This window comes from Mustela putorius, unplaced genomic scaffold (assembly GCF_011764305.1).
Source record: "Mustela putorius furo isolate JIRA1106 unplaced genomic scaffold, ASM1176430v1.1 tig00000314_pilon_pilon_pilon, whole genome shotgun sequence".
Lineage (NCBI taxonomy): Eukaryota > Metazoa > Chordata > Mammalia > Carnivora > Mustelidae > Mustela > Mustela putorius.
The window spans coordinates 54,421-65,671 of NW_025421346.1; positions in this window are offsets into that span (position 1 = coordinate 54,421).

Here is an 11,251-nt window from a genome sequence, read left to right on the forward strand (position 1 = left end):
AGGGTAGGCGCCTGGTGTGAAACACAAGTCTGCACCTGGGACAGGTGGCCTAAGAGCTGCTTTCCCCTTGGGCCCAGCGGCCCAGGGGAGGCATGCCTTCTTCCCAGACTCCTTCCTCACAGTGGTTCACGCGCACCTGCCCTAGTCATCCCCTCGTGTCTGCTTCTCAGCCAGGTTTCCGTCTCTCACACAGAGTGGGGACACTTGTCTTGCCACCGGACCGATTTTCCTACCAGCGCAGACTCTCCTGCTTCGCGACAGTTTCTTGACAACAAGGTCAACGGGATCATCTCTTCTCCCATGCTGGACCTTCCCCAGACATGCTTCTGGGGAGTGCAGTGACAGAAGTGTCCCTTTGCTTAAGGTTGCTTCCTCAGGCGCAACCAGGCTTCTCTTTCAGGCTGAAGGGATGCCTGAGCAAAGAGGATTTCGCTCCATGAGAGTTTATTACAACGTGCTGTGTAGAATGCTGTGCTTTTCGCAGCATGGTGGGAGAAAGTGAAAGCTTCTTTGCCTGAGCATTCCCTCTGGGAAAGCACAGCATTCTTTGGGAAATACTAGTCGGGTCTGTGGGATGCGGCTGCTGCTTGCCTGAGCTGGTCTCCACAGCACAGTGTAATAAACCCGCATGGAGCGAAATCCTCTTTGCCCCGGCATCCCCCCTGCCTGAGAGAGAGGCGTGGTTGCACTTTTGGAAAGAGCCTGAAGGAAGGGACACGTCTGTCACTGCACTCCCCAGGAGCATGTCTGGGGAAGGAGCAGAAGGCCGTCCCAAGACAAGAGAAGGAGCTGTTGGTGTTATTGTCCGGAAATGGTCGTGAAGCAGGAGAGCCGGACCTGTGAGGAACAGCGTGTCGGTGGCAAGACAAGTTTCACCCGCTACCTGTGCGGAGAAATCTGAGCCTGGTTGCTAAGGAGACACGAGAGGACGACTAGGTCAAGGGCGCGTGCTCCACTATGTGGAAGGAGTCTGAGCAGAAGGCAGGCCTGTCCTGTGCCTCTGGGCCCAAGGGGACAGAGCTCATGGGTCATCTGTCCACAGGGCAGACGTGGGCTTGCCCCCAGGCGCCCAGAACTGAACTCGCAGAAACAGCTCCAGGAGGAACGCACAGTTAGATGCCGTCCTTCTCCAGATGTGGAAGCGTTCACGGAGGCAAGGTGACTCCGGGGTAATAATGGGGACAATCCCCCACAGCTCCCCATCGCAGTGCACGGGAGGTGTGCAGGGATCCTGTCACCTCTCCTCATCTGTGGAAAAGGCACTGGCCTAGTCCCCAAGTCTCCCTTAGAGCCAGAGCAAAATGCCAAACCTCGCCTACGCCAGGACATTGTAGTGGGCATAGAGTGCCAACATAGGCCACGGACGCTGCTGCAGGTTGTGACTGTGTCTGCTTAATTCGGATGGCAGTTTGAACCCAGGACGCGAACATGGGCCCCGGGAAAGCAAAGCCAAATAGGAATTAACTCTCCCGCTACACTTCTTCCCTGACGCTACAGAGCGAATGCCCAAAGACTTGCTGAGGAAGCAGTGGCGAAGTGCTATTGGCTACAAGCCCAAAGCCTCTGCAAAGGCACAGCATTTTCTGAGAAATCAGAGTGGGTTCTGCTGGCTGCTGCTGGTACTTGCCTGATCCCAGTCTCACAGTGGGAGAAACCCGCATACAGCGAAAGCCTCTTTATCGGGCATCTCCTCTGGGAAAGCACAGCATTCGTTGGGAAATCAGAATCGTGTTTGTGGGATGCTGCTGCTGCTTGCCTAAGCTTGTCTCCACAGCACAGTGTAATAAACCCGCATGGAGCGAAATCGTCTTTGCCCGGCATCCACTCTGCCTGAGAAAGATGCATGGTTGCGCCTGTTGGAAGAGCCTTAAGGAAAGGGACACGTCTGTCACTGCACTCCCCAGGAGCATGTCTGGGGAAGGTGCAGCACGCTGCACCGCAGGAGTGAAGTCGGCCTTGTTGTCGGAAACGGTCGCAAGCAAGAGAGCCAGCACTGTCAGCAACAGCGGGTGGGTGGTAAGACAAGTGTCACACGCTCTCTGTAGGAAGAGATGGAAATCTGGCTGAGAAGGAGGTACGAGGGGAAGACTAGAGCAGGGGCGTTGCTCCACTCTGAGGAAGGAGTCTGAGCAGAAGGAATGCCTGTCCTGGGCCCAAGGGGCCAGCAGCTCCTTGGCCACCTGTCCCAGGTGCAGACATGTGCTTGCCACCAGGCGCCTACCCTGAACTTGCAGAAGAAGCTCCCTGAAAGAACGGGCAGTCAGATGCCATCTTTCTCCAAGATGTGAAAGCGTTCGTGGATGCACGGGGTGTCCGGGGAAGTAGTGGGGAAAGTACCTCACTGCTCCCCATCCCAGTGTACGGGCGGTGTGAAAGATCCTGTTGCCTCTCCTCTCCTGTGGGGAAGGCACTGACCTAGAACTTGAGTCCACCTGAGCGCCATAGCAAAAGCCCTAGCGTTGCCTACACCGGGAGATGGTAGTGTGTATAGAGTGCCATCCTGGGCCACGCAAGCTACTGCAGGGTTCTGACTGTATCTGTGTATTTCGGCTTGGCTCATTGAAGCCAGGACGCGAACATGGAGCCCGGGAAGCAAGGCCCAAGAGGCACCAGCTCTCCGCATCTGACGGGACAGAGCGAACGCCCAATGCCTTGCTGAGGAAGCAGCAGCGAAGTGCGGTTCGCAGCAAGCTGAAAACTTCTGCGAAAGCATAGCAGTCTCTGGGAAATCAGAGTCGTTCCTGTAGAGCAAAAACCTCTTTGCCCGGGCTTCACCTCTGGGAAAGCACAGCATTCTTGGAAAATCAGAGTCGGGTCTGTGGAATGCGGCTGCTGCTAGCCTGAGCTGGTCTCCACTGCACGGTGTAATAAACCTGCATGGAGCGAAATCGTGTATGCCCGGCATCCACTCTGCCTGAGAGAGAAGAGTGGCTGCCCCTGTGGGAAGAGCCTCAAGGAAAGGGACACGACTGTCACTGCACTACCCTGGAGCATGTCTGAGGAAGGTGCAGCACGCTGCCCCGGGGAAGAGAATGAGTCGTTGGCCTTGTCGGAAACAGACGCAAGCAGGAGAGCCGGCCCTGTCAGCAACAGCGGGTCGCTGGTAAGACAAGTGGCATACGCTCTCTGTGCAGAGAGACGGAAACCTGGCTAAGAAGTAGACACGACGGTAGGACTAGGGTATTGGCGCTTCCTCCACTCTAATAAGGCGTCTGGGCAGAAGGCATGCCTGTCCTGGGCCTCTGGACCCAAGGGGAAAGCAGCTCCTTGGCCACCTGTCCCAGGTGCAGACATGTGCTTGCCACTAGGGGCCTACCCTGTAGCTCCCTGACAGATCGGGAAGTCAGGATCTGTCTTCCTCCAAGATGTGAAAGCGTTCAAGGATGCACGGGGGTGTCCGGGGAAGGAGTGGGGACAGTCCGTCACTGCTCCTCAACCTAGTGCAAGGGCGGTGTGCCGAGATGCTGTTGGCTCTCCTCTCCTGTGGAGAAAGCACTGGCCTAGTCCCCGATTCTGCCTGAGCACAGCATTCTTTGGGAAGTTAGAGTCGGGTCTGTGGGATGCTGCTGCGGCTTACCTGAACTAGTCTCCACAGCACTGTGTAATAGACCCACACGGAGCGAAATCCTCTTTGCCCCGGCATCCGCTTTGCCTGAGATACATGTTTGGTTCACCTTCTTTCTCAGGCAGATGGGATGCTAGGGCAAGGAGAATTTCGCTCCATGCGGGTTTCCTCCTTGGCTTTGCTTTCCCGGGCTCCATTTTCGCGTCCTGGATTCAAACTGCCAAGCCAAACGAATCAGACACAGTCACAACCCTGCAGCAGCGTGCGTGGCCTCGGATGGATCTCTATGCCCACTACCATCTCGTGGCGTAAGCGAGTCGTGGCATTTTGATCTGGAGCTCAGGTGGAATAGGAGACTAAGCCAGTTCCTTCCTTACAAAAGAGGAGGGGGACAAAATCCCTGTACACCCCCCGGGCACTAGGATGGGAGTTGTCCTCACTCCTTCCCGGGACAACCCGTGCCCCGGCAACGCTTCGACATCAGGGACAACGGCTACTGATGGTCCGTTCTTTCAGGGAGCTACATCGGCGAATTAAGCGTAGGCGTCTGGTGGCAAGCACATGTCTTCACAAGTGACAGGTGGCCAAGGAGCTCCTGCCCCGTGGGCCCAGGGGCCCAGGACAGGCATGCCATCTTCCCAGACTCCTTCCTCACAGTGGAGCAAGCGCCCTTGCGCTAGTTATCCCCACGTGTCTCCTTAGCAGCCAATTTCCATTTCTCTGTACAGGGAACTTGTGACATTTGTCTTGCCACCGGCCCGCAATCCTGACAGGACCGGCTCTCCTGCATCGTAACCGTTTCTGAAAACAAAGCCAACGGCTCCTTCTCTTCTCCCGGGAAGCATGCTGCACCTTCCCCAGACATGCTCCTGGGGAGCGCAGTGACAGACGTGTCCCTTTTCTTTAAGCTCTTCCCACAAGCGCAACCAAACATCTCTCTCAGGCAGAGGGGATGTCCGGCAACGAGGATTTCGCTCCATGCTGGTTTATTACACCTTGCTGTGGAGACTACCTCAGGCAAACAGAAGCAGCATCCCACAGACCCGACTCTGATTTCCCAAAGAATGCTGGGCTTTGCTAGAGGGCATACCCGGGCAAAGAGGCTTTCGTTCTATGAGGGTTTCCACCACTGTGCTGTGAATACTAGACTAAGGCAGGCAGCAAGAGCATCCCACAGAACCGACTCTGATTTCCCAGCGACTGCTATGCTTTCACAATAGTTTTGATCTTGGCGCGAACCGCTTCGCTGCTGCTTCCTCAGGAAGGCTTTGGATGTTCGCTCTGTCGCGTCAGGGAAGAAGAGCTATGGAAGAGCTGGTGCCTCTTGGGCCTTGCTTTCCAGGGCTCCATGTTCGCGCCCTGGGACGAACTAAGCAGACACAGCCACCACCCGTAACAGCGTGCGTGGCCTAGGATGGCACTCTATGCACACTACCATCTTCTGGCGTAGGCAAGGCTTGGCCTTTTGCTCTGTTGCTCAGGCTGTATCGGAAACTAGGCCAGTGCCTTCCCTACAGGAGAGGAGAGGGGACAGGATTCCTGCACACCACACGTGCACAGGAATGAGGAGTTGTGGGGGAGTGTTGCTACTCCTTCGCCGGCATAACTCTTGCTATGGACAACGCTGCCACAACTTGGAGGAAGAGGGCGTCTGACTTCCATTTCTCCAGGAGTTGTTACGGCGATTTCGGGCTATGGCGCCTGGTGGCAAGCACAAGCCTGCCCTAGGAACAGGTGGCCAAGGAGATGCCGTCCCCGTGGGACCAGAGCACAGGACAGGCCTGTCTTCCGCACAGACTGCTTCCTCAGAGTAGAGCACGCGCGCCTGCCCTAGTGGTCCCCTCGTATCTCCTTATGATCCAGGCTTCATTCTCTTTGCACAGGGAGCGGGTGACACTTGTCTTGCCACCCACCTGCTGTTCCTGCCATGGCAGGTTCTCCTGCTTCGTGACTGTATTTCCACAACAATGCCAACGGCTCCTTCTCCCGGGAATCATGCTGCACCTTCCCCAGACATGCTGTTGGGGAGCACAATGACAGACGTGTCCCTTTCCTTAAGGCCCTTTCCAGATGTGCAACCATGCTTCTCTCTCAGGCAGATAGGATGCTAGGGCAAGGAGAATTTCGCTCCATGCGGGTTTCATCCACCATGCTGCGGAGACTAGCTTAGGCAAGCACAGCCACATCCCACAAACACGATATTGATTTTCCACGAATATTTGCTCTCCCAGAGGAGATACCCACGCAAAGAGGCTTTCGCTAATGCTGGTTTCTCTCACCGTGAAACTGGGCTCAGGCAAGCAGCAGCTGCCAGCAGAACCGACTCTGATATCTCAGCAAATGCTGTACTTTTGCAAAGGCTTTGAGCTTGGAGCAAACAGCACTTCGCCGCTGCTTCCTCAGCAAGGCTTTGGGCGTTCGATCTGTCGCGTCAGGGAAGAAGTGCTGCGGGAGGGCTAATTCCTCCTTGGCTTTGCTTTCCCGGGCTCCATTTTCGCGTCCTGGTTTCAAACCGCCAGCCGAAATAAGCAGACACATTCACAACCCTGCAGCAGCGTGCGTGGCCTCGGATGGAACTCTATGCCCACTACCATCTCCTAGCGTAGGTGAGTCGTGGCATTTTGATCTGGAGCTCAGGTGGAATAGGGGACTAAGCCAGTGCCTTCCTTACAAAAGAGGAGGGGGACAAAATCCCTGCACACCCCCCGTGCACTAGGATGGGGAGTTGTGGTGGACTGGTCCTCACTCCTTCCCGGGACAAACCGTGCCTCCGCGAAAGCTTCGACATCAGGGAGGACGGCTACTGATGGTCCGTTCTTTCAGGGATCTACATCTCCGAATTAAGCGTAGGCGCCTGGTGGCAAGCAAATATCTGCACAAGTGACAGGTGGCCAAGGAGCTTCTGCCCCTTGGGCCCACGGGCCCAGGACAGGCATGCCTTCTGTCCAGACTCCTTCCGCACAGTGGAGCAAGCGCCTTTGCACTAGTTGTCCCTACGTGTCTCCTTAGCAGCTAGTTTCCATCTCTCCGTACAGGGAGCTTGTGACACTTGTCTTGCCACCGGCCCGCTGTTCCTGACAGGACCGACTCTTCTGCTTCGAAACCGATTCTGAAAACAAAGCCAACGGCTCCTTCTCTTCACCAGGGAAGCATGCTGCACCTTCCCCAGACATGCTCCTGGGGAGCGCAGTGACAGACGTGTCCCTTTCCTTTAAGCTCTTCCCACAAGCGCAACCAAGCATCTCTCTCAGGCAGAGGGGATGTCCGGCAACAAGGATTTCGCTCCATGCTGGTTTATTACACCTTGCTGTGGAGACTAGCTCAGGCAAACAGAAGCAGCATCCCACAGACCAGACTCTGATTTCCCAAAGAATGCTGGGCTTTGCAAGAGGGCATACCCGGGCAAAGAGGCTTTCGTTCTATGAGGGTTTCACCCGCTGTGCTGTGAATACTAGACTAAGGCAGGCAGCAAGAGCCGCCCACAGAACCGACTCTGATTTCCCAGCGACTGCTATGCTTTCACAATAGTTTTCATCTTGGCGCGAACCGCTTCGCTGCTGCTTCCTCGGGAAGGCTTTGGGCGTTCGCTCTGTCGCGTCAGGGAAGAAGAGCTACGGAAGAGCTGGTGCCTCTTGGGCCTTGCTTTCTAGGGCTCCATGTTCGCGCCCTGGGTTCACCCTTCCAGGACGAACTAAACAGACACAGCCACAACCCGCAGCAGCGTGCGTGGCCTAGGATGGCACTCTATGCACACTACCATCTTCTGGTGTAGGCAAGGCTTGGCCTTTTGCTCTGTTGCACAAGCTGTTTCGGAAACTAGGCCAGTGCCTTCCTTACAGGAGAGGACAGAGGACAGGATTCCTGCCCTCCGCACGTGCACAGGGATGGGGAGCTGTCGGGGACTGTTCCCACTCCTTGCCCGGCATACCCATTGCCACGGAAAACGCTGCCACATCTTGGAAGAGGGCATCTGACTATCCATTTCTCCAGAGAGTTGTTTCGGCGAGTTCGAGGTGTGGCGCCTGGTGGCAAGCTCAAGTCTGCCCTAGGGACAGGTGGCTAAGGAGATGCTGTCCCTTGGGACCAGAGGCACAGGAGAGGCCTGCCTTCTGCCCAGACTCCTTCCTCAGAGTAGAGCACGCGCGCCTGCCCTAGTCGTCCCCTCGTATCTCCTTATGATCCAGGCTTCATTCTCTCTGCACAGAGAGCTGGTGACAATTGTCTTGCAACCCGCCTCTGTTCCTGCCATGGCAGGATCTCTTGCTTCGCCACTGTTTCCCGATAAAAATGCTAATGGCTCCGTCTCCGGGAAGCATGCTGCACCTTCCCCAGACATGCTCTTTGGGAGCGCAGTGACAGACGTGTCCCTTTCCTTAAGGCCCTTTCCAAATGTTCAACCACGCTTCTCAGGCAGATAGGATGCTAGGGCAAGGAGAATTTTGCTCCATGCGGGTTTCTTCCACCATGCTGTGGAGATTAGCTCAGGCAAGCAGCAGCCGCATCCCACAAACACGATTCTGATTTCTCCAGGAATACTGTGCTCTCCCAGAGGAGATGCCTGTGCAAAGAGGCTTTCGCTCTATGCGGGTTTCTCCCACCATGAGACAGGGCTCAGGCAAGCAGCAGCAGCAGCCAGCAGAACCGACTCTGATATCTCAGCAAATGCTGTACTTTTGCAAAGGCTTTGATCATGGAGCCAACAGCACTTCGTCGCTTCTTCCTCAGCAAGGCTTTGGGCATTCGCTCTGTTGCATCAGGGAAGAAGAGCTGCGGGAGAACTGGTTTCTCTTTGGCTTTGCTTTCCCGAGCTCCATTTTCCCGTCCTGGGTTCTGTCAAGGCGAAATAAGCAGACACAGCCTCCACCCTGCAGCAGCGTGCGTCGCCTAGGATGGCACTCTATGCCCACTACAATCTCCTGGTGTAAGTGAGGCTTGACCTTTTACTCTGGAGCTCAGGCGGACTCGGGGACTAGGCCAGGGCCTTTTCCACAGGAGAGGAGAGGTGACAGGATCCCTGCACACCGCCCGTGCACAGGGATGGGGAGCTATGGGGCTGTCCCCACTCCTTCCCCGGACTCCCCGTGCCTTTGCGAACGCTTCCACATCCTGGAGGAGGACGGCATCTAACTGCGCCCGTTCCTCCTGGAGCTGTTTCTGCGAGTTCAGGGCCGGGTGCCTGGTGACAAGCCCAATTCTGCCCTAAGGACAGGTGGCCCTGAGCTAATGTCCCCTTGCGCGCAGAGGCACAGGACAGGCCTGCCTTCCGCTCAGACTCCTTCCTCAGAGTGGAGCACGCGCCCCTGCCCTAGGTGTCCTCTCTTTTCTCCTTATCAGCCAGGCTAACATTTCTCTGCACAGGTAGCGGGTGAAACTTGTCTTGCCACGGACACGCTGCTCCTCACAGGCCCGGCTGTCCTGCATCGCGACCGTTTCCGGATAATAACACCAAAGGCTCCTTCTCTTGTCACGAGGCCCCCGTCTGCACATTCCCAGACATGCTCCTGGGGAGAGCGCATTGACAGACCTGTCCCTTTCCTTCAGGCTCTTTCCAAAGGCGCAACCACGCTTCTCTCTCGGGCAGTGGGGATGCCGGGGCAAAGAGGATTTCGCTCCATGTGGGTTTATTACACCGTGCTGTGGAGACCTCCTCAGGCAAGCAACAGCATCCCAAGACCCGACTGTGGGAATGCGGTGCTTTCCCAGAGGGGAAGCCCAGGCAAAGAGTCTTTCGCTCTATGCGGGTTTCTCCCTCCGTGCTGCGAAAAGCACAGCATTCTCCACAGCACGTTGTAATAAACCCTCATGGAGCGAAATACTCTTTTCTTGGGCATCCCTTATGCCTGCACGAGAAGACTGGTTGCGCCTGAGGAAACAGCCTTAAGGAAAGGGATACGTCTGTCACTGCACTCCCCAGGAGCATGTCTGGGGAAGGTGCAGCGCGACGCTCTGGGGGAAGACAATGTGCCGTTGGCCTTATTGTTGGGAAAAGCTTGCGAAACAGGAGATCCTGCAATGGCAGGAACAGCAGGCGGGTGGCAAGAGACGTGTCATCTGCTCTCTGTATGGAGAAAAAGAAGCTTGGCTGCTAAGAAGGGACGAGCGAACGACTAGAGCAGGCGCGAGTGCTCCACTCTGAGGAAGGAGTCTGGGCAGAAGGCAGGCCTGTCCTGTGCCTCCGGGCCCAAGCGGCAGCAGCTCCTTGGCTACCTGTCCATAGGGCAGAAGTGGGCTTGCCACCAGGCGCCCGGTCCTGAACTCGCAGAAACAACTCCTGGAGGAACGGGAAATCAGATGCTGCCTTCCTCCAGGATGTGGCAGCATTGGCGGAGGCAGCGGGTGCCCCAGGAAGGAGGGACAGTTACCAATTACTCCCCATCGCAGGGGCGCGGGGCGGTGTGCAGTGATCCTGTCGCGTCTCCTCTCGGCTGGGGAAGGCACTGGCCTTGTCCCCAGTTCACCTGAACGCGCCGGAGCAAAAGGGCACGTCTTGCCTACGCTGGGAGATAGTATTGTGAGCAGAGTGCCATACTAGGCCACGCACGCTGCTGAAGGATCGAGGCTGTGTCTGCTTATTTCGAATTGAGGGGTGAACCCAGGACGCGAACATGGAGCCCGGGAAAGCCCCTGGAAACGGCCATAACAAAAGGGACACGTCTGTCACCATGCTCCCCAGGAGCAAGTCTGGGGGGAAAGCGGAGCACGAAGCCCCGTGAGAAGAGGAGCCGTTGTCCTTGTTGAGAAACTGTCGCGAAGCAGGAGAGCCTGCCCTGGCAGTAACAGGCGGCTGGTGGCAAGACAAGTGTCACCCGCTCGCTGTGTGGAGAGAATGAAGCCTGGCTGCTAAGGAGACTCGAGGGGACGACTAGGGAAGGCGCGCGTGCACCCCTCTGAAGAAGAAGTCTGGGCAGAATGCAGGTCTGTCCTGTGCCTCTGGGCCCCAGGGGACAGCAGCTACTTGGCCACCTGTCCATAGGGCAGACGTGGGCTAGGCACCAGGCGCCCTGCCCTGAACTCGCAGAAACAGCTCCTGGAGGCACGGGCTGTCAGATGCCGTCTTCCTCCAGGATGTGGCAGCGTTGGCGGGCCATGCGGTGTCACGGGGAAGGAGGGACGGTTACCCATTATCCCCATCCCAGGGCGCGGGCGGTGTGCAGTGGTACCGTCGCATCTCCTCTCGGCTAGGGAAGGCAATGGCCTAGCCCCTTGTCCACCTGAGTGCCAGAGCAAAAGGGCAGGCCTTGCCTATGCCCGAGGATGGCATTGTGAACAGAGTGTCGTCCTAGGCCACGCACGCTGCTGAAGGGTCGAGGCTGTTTCTGCTTATTTCAGCTTGGCAGGGTGAACCCAGGGCGCGAACATGGAGCCGGGAAAGCAAGGCCCAAGAGGCACCAGCTCTCCCACAGCTCTTCTTCCCTGCCGTGACTGAAGCCTTGCTGAGGAAGCAGCGGCGAAGTGCGTTTCGCTCCAAGCCCAAAGCCTCTGCGAAAGCACAGCATTTGCTTAGAAATCAGAGTCGGATCTGCTGGCTGCTGCTCTTGCTTGCCTGAGCCCAGTCTCACGGTGGGAGAAACCCGCATAGAGCGAACGCCTCTTTGCCCGGGCATCTCCTCAGGGAAAGCACAGCATTCGTTGGGCAACCAGAATCTTGTTTGAGGAATTTTTGCTGCTGCTTGCCTGAGCTAGTCT